This window comes from Galeopterus variegatus, unplaced genomic scaffold, assembly GCF_000696425.1.
Source record: "Galeopterus variegatus unplaced genomic scaffold, G_variegatus-3.0.2 Scaffold277, whole genome shotgun sequence".
Lineage (NCBI taxonomy): Eukaryota > Metazoa > Chordata > Mammalia > Dermoptera > Cynocephalidae > Galeopterus > Galeopterus variegatus.
Window position 1 is genome coordinate 232,561 of NW_007726388.1, and position 6,120 is coordinate 238,680.

The window sequence follows — 6,120 nt, forward strand, 5'->3', positions numbered from 1 at the left end:
GGAAGTCAATTGTCAGAAAAGAAAAGGTTTAACTATGGAGTAGCAAAAGTTGAAGACAGGAATAGAAAATATATAATAAGAGACAGAAATACATTTCTATAGGGTTAAAGGCAATGGAAAATCAAGTAAGGAGATCAATACCAGAAGCAAAAAAGAAGAAAAACCTGGAGGAAAAGCATCAAAATAGATAAATGTGGAAATATTGAAAAGTCCTCCCTCATTACTATTATCTGTGGACTTCCCTGTGGCTTATCTAATATTACTCTCAAACTAGAGTTTCTGAGCCCCAAAGGATGTCTGAGGTCTTGGCATCAACAGAGGCCACACTGCATGGGTCACAACCTTTGCTTGGAGATAATGATGGAGGGTTTTAGTATTATTTAAAGTTTTTATTTTTATTTTTTAATGTAAGTATGTACTAATGTTGTAGAGAGCAAACTTACAGGATTGTTTATTATTTTTTTAATCTTAAGAAAGTAATTTATCCTCTCATCTTTAGTCTCTTTATGACAATACTTAGATCTCAGAGTTGTGAGCCATGAACAAATAATGTATACTCAATCAGGGTTTGGTACCGTTCCTGGCTTAGAATGCAATGACAAATATTAACTTCTTTTTTCCATTATACATGGCTATATGGCGCAATTAATTAAGTTAAATTCATAGCACAGAAGTTAAAACTTTGCAGGAAAAGAAAATAGAGACAATTGAAGCAAACACTATCTTATTAGAACTATATATGTAATATAGAATGATATATAGAGAGAAATGTTTTAAGCATAAGGCCTTAAAAATAGCTTCATTCAATTTTCAAAACTTTGAACATCATAATTCCGGTGGTAGGAACATTAGATACAATCTAAAAGGGAATACTGGATTCAATCTATAAAGAGTGTGAATTTTTTTTTACAACTTATAATGGATTCTGATTTTTTAAAATAATATAAATTTTAGACTTGCATAGCGTCACTTTATGCTTTTGTCCCTTTTTCCTGTATTTATCTCCCTCTAGTTAGGGACATTTTGAGTAGCACAGAAAGGTAATTATTCCAGTCACTGAAAAAAAGAATGAGGTTTTAGAGTAAGTTCAAGAAGGGCTTCTTAATTCTTCCCAGGTACTTAGACTTCCATCTGGTAGCTACTACCGGCTTTTTAATGGGACTTCATTAGGATAGACCAGGCATGGCCTTTTGACTTTCAGCAGAGATAACTGAGAAACACAGTTATGTCTCAATTTATTTCATATGTGTGTGTGTGTGTGTGTGTGTGTGTGTGTGTGTATACACACACACATACACACATACACAGAGAAAAATATTTAGAAAACAAATTAATTAATTCTATTTTTCTAAATATAAGACGAGATACAACAGAGAATAAGCGCTAAAAATCAATTCAGGGCAGCAGCATTGTAAGTGATATTTTTCTTCTAGATTTAGTTAATATGTAATAGAAAGTTATCCCTACTGAGCCTAAGAAGATTGAATATGGGATGTTGATAAGCAGACATGACCTAATTCCAACCCAATCTTACTACCACCATTAAACTTTTCGTGAAGCTAAGCACCATCCTTAGAAAATAACTTCAATTACATTAACAATTGGTTTCCAGGCGTGTTTATTTGACTAGAAGAAAGCTAACAAAAGCCAAATGCCAAGTGCAGAAAGTAAAGGAAAGGGGACGGAAGTTTCTATGAGGCTCTAGGAAGCAAATTCACCGTGAGAAATGAAAAAGTCTCGCACAATGAGTTAGATTCTGGAATAGGGACTGAGGATGGCAGAGACTTAGGGTACAAATAGCTGTTGTAAGAACCCCACCAACCCTATTTTCTGGATATGTGAGACTGGGTATGGGTAAAGCTTAACCAAAGAAATAACACATGGAGGCTAAGCCATACTGCATTGGAGACCCTTGGAAAGAGCCTACTGCAGCAGAGACAGAGTCAGTTTCCTACTCATTTACAGAGGAACAATGAGAAGCTGTCCTAAGCAGGCACAGCACTGCTTGGAGTACCAATGCAAGCAAAAATAGCTAGAATTCAGCCTTGAATACCATGCCAAGTGATCACAGCAGCCCTGGGGAATAGTATAGCATCAGCCTAAAGCAGTGACAAAGTGACAGCAATACCACTGGGAGCTGCTTACATAGCAGACTAGACTATGAGATATCAGAGGAGAGAAGAAATCGTGATGGGTGGGTAGATCCAAGTCCTTGCAATACACCGGGTGAGAAATAGCATATCTATACATCATGGTACCCACGACCTGGAAAAGCCTGCGCGTAATCAGAAAGGAGAAAAGAAAACAGAGACAAGACATTGTGGAGGTAGAGTTGAAAGGACTCAGGGAGCAATAGAATGGTGACAAGGGAGAGAGGGACTGTGCAAAGATGACCATGATGTCTTGAATCAGGGCTTCTGACGGAGGATTGGGAAAATTATTTTTATAACAAACAATATTAAAAATGAATATAAGTACTTTTTGATTTCAATGTCATCTGGTTTTGTGATTAATACATAAAATACAATCTGTGTCATCTAAGTCTATGTTTCCTTTGTCCTTCCCTGAATTCTCCTGGGCACTCGGATTCAGAATATTACTGTCATCTTGGACCAGTTCCCCTTCCTTGTCACTCATATCCAGTATCTAAACTGTCTTGATTCCACCTCAACGATATCTCATATTTGTCCCCTTTCTCCATTCTTATTGTCCAGTTTACAGAACATGCCATCAGCATCTCCTTAGTGGGTTTAAAGTTACTTTACTAATTTCCCACAAACTTAACTAAAACCTCAAGCCGTAATCATTTGTTTACTCTGATCTTCTAAGGCACAGTATTTTATCTGTACTTCTTTTATGACTGCTATTGCTTTACATTTATATTAATGTTTATGAACATTTCAGCTCCCTTATTAGACTGTAAGATGGTGGGAAGAATCTATAATAATTCTTTTTTAAGCAACTTGCCCGTGGTGGCTATAGAGTAAATATGTTTTTCAATTAAATGAGTGGATGAAAAAATGAATGAATGGTATTCTAATTGTATGTAAGGCTAAATATTAGGTAATGTGCTAAAAATAATCAGTGTTCATTTTTAGTATAGTACTTCTAATATTTACATTGCCATTTTTAAGCTCCATATAAACATTCATTGTCTCATTGTTCTGCTATCTATAGATGTCTAGGAGGGTCTATATGCATATACCCACATGTACACATTTTGCTTTGCTTTCTAACAAAGCAGCATATAATGGTGGTAGACTTAATCAAAAGACTTGAGCTTTAGTTCAGCTCTGCTAATTACTTGCCATTTAATCTAGCTAAATTATTTTACCTCTCTAAGCCTTTGTAATTTCCAGATTTGTTTTGAGGCTAAAAATGAGAAAGGATAGTCTGTTCAAATAGATCCCAGTATTTTGTATGTCCTAAACAATTAATGTCTGCAAAGTGGAAATTACATATTTTAATTTTCCTTCTATCTCTTTCTCTTAGTGCTATCTTCCTTCCTCTCACTCTGCCTCTGTCTTTCTATTTCTTCAAACTACTGTTTAATGTACTAGAATAAATATGGGACTAAGAGCCAAAAGACTTATGTTCTAGAGTTTAATAGTTGAGTGACCTTGGGCAACATGCTTAGAGTTTACAAATCTCAGTTTCCTTTTCTATGTAATGAAAAAAGAAATTGATGTGAAAATACCATTTTTACAAAAGCTATAAATCTTTATTAATCTATAAGGTTTTATTAGGCTTAAAAAAATAACATGAGGTTATTATGACTGCCCTAGTTGCTTCTAATACCTTCCCTAGAGATCATGCTCTTGACCTTGAATATAAAACAAACAGGATTTTTGACAGATTGTATTCCTTCAGCAAAATCTGAAGCTAAAGTTTGGTTTTAAATACACAGATGCCCATGTGAAATAATTCAATTAATGGAGCATAGATTGGTCAGGCCAATGTATGACAGTTTCAAAGTAATTCTCTTTTTGCCTTTGTAATGTTTTGGGTAACTATACCTGGACACTGGTGTGTGTGTGTGTGTGTGTGTGTGTGTGTGTGTGTGTGTGTGTGTGTGTGTGTGTGTGTGTGTGTGTGTGTGTGTGTGTGTGTGTGTGTGTGTGTGTGTGTGTGTGTGTGTGTGTGTGTGTGTGTGTGCGCGCGCGCATGCATGTGTACATTGTGGGAAGTAACAGAAATTCAGATCCTGAATAATGAAAACACCTTTTCTGACTGAGGGAAAAAAAAGTTTTCCACATTACCCATTTTACTCCACAGCTCAGAATCTTTCATACTTCTCAGTATTCGAGAAACAGGTAGACCTGCCAGGCATAAAGTAATAAAGCACCAGCCTGGTTCAGTGCTAACTTCAAATGTCTCAGGATTAGTACAAATGTTTTCCTACTTGTTGCTGGTGCTGTGAGAGAACAAAATCAAATAAAAATTAGAAGAGGGGCCCCAAAGTACTTTATTATTTAGTGTATTTAACTTCATCAACAAAATCTGAAAATAGGAGCTGTCAGATATGCAAATACTCAAGAATTGGCTAGTATTTTGCTTAGCTCTTTGTCATAAAATTTTTGAATGTTCTGGCAAAGACTGTCAAATCATCCTAGCTGAAAGAAAACTAATTTCCACAAACTGCTATTTGCTATATTCTTCCAAAAGTCTGTCATTACCACCTGTACACAGTAGCTAATTATCTCCTGTCTGTTGTTTAAATAAATGTATTTTGTTTACGTTTGTCTGCACTGCTAAGTAAAAGATCTTTAAAAATAATTGATCATAGACAACTTGAATATGAAAAATAAAAATAAAAACATGTGAAAATAAATATAATTTAAGGAAATAATGGTAGCTTAAAGAACTGTCAGGAAAAGACATAGGAGGAGAAGGAAGGAACAGATGGAAGATGCTTTCACATATTATCCATTCAATATATGCAACTACTTTTTAAAAAGTAGAAATAGGTTCACATGGAAAAATGAAACATACCCTTTTTTTACTAGTTAGGAGTTTGACTGGTTTGGAGTTATCTAAGAAGAAGAACACATGGTATATGCACCATTTTGAAGGAAAGTCCTGAATTGGCATTAGACTGTGATATGGGGGAGAAAGACAATTTTATTGTGTGAAGATGCTGAGCTATTTTGGCTGTGTTTTTGAAACACAGCCAGAATTAAGTACCTGACAAATACAATAATTAAATGCTAATTCATAAAGTGAGAATAAGTGCTATAGATGTTTAAAGATGGAGCTCTGTTAACATCTAAAAGTTATGAGCTCTCATGCTTCATAGAGTGCTATTTTTCACACTGTGTGTTTTTTAAATGGATTGAAGTAGACAAGAAGAAAAACATGGAAGAAAGAAAGAGGGAAGAAAGAAATTAAGCCAGACTTTGGAGGTAAGCATGTCGTAAATAAGAGGTAAGATTGGTATGGATCTAATTATACTGTTTTGCTATAAAAAAGAAAACTGTGAACAAATTTATGCCTCTACTTTGAAAGATGCACACACTAATCTCAAACCTGGGGATGACATTAATTTTTAAGTAGGAAAAAAGGCAGGTATGTAGGAAATAAGTTTAGTGAGATTATGCTAGTGGACAGAAATTTGACATATGGGTTTTGGTAGGCACCTGTCAGGTAGTTCTTAAAAACACTATTCCAAATTATAAATATAATAGCATAAGTTCTGAGTCATCATGGATGACCAAGATCATGAAGAAAAAAATCTTTGCTGTCAGCTTGCTGTCAGCTCTTTGAAAATATCAACTCTCTGTGACAATCAAATAATCATTTCCAACTTCGACCATCCTGTTGGGTGTAAGGATCTTTACGTGACTCCTCTAGACTGAAAATTAATGTTAGTTGAAATTTTTAGAATGATTTCTTCTGATTTCTGCCCACATTCAGAATCTCATTCTCAGAACCCTCTCTCTTCTCCTACTCTATCCTTAGATTCTTTAATCTTTTGTGTATATGCCCATCTTGCAAACTATATTTTTATACATTTTGTTTATTGAAGTAAGTGTATAAATTTTAAATGTACAGCCTGAAAATTTTTTTAAGTGAACATACCACCACCCAGATCAAGCAATAGAATATTACTGGAACCGAGGA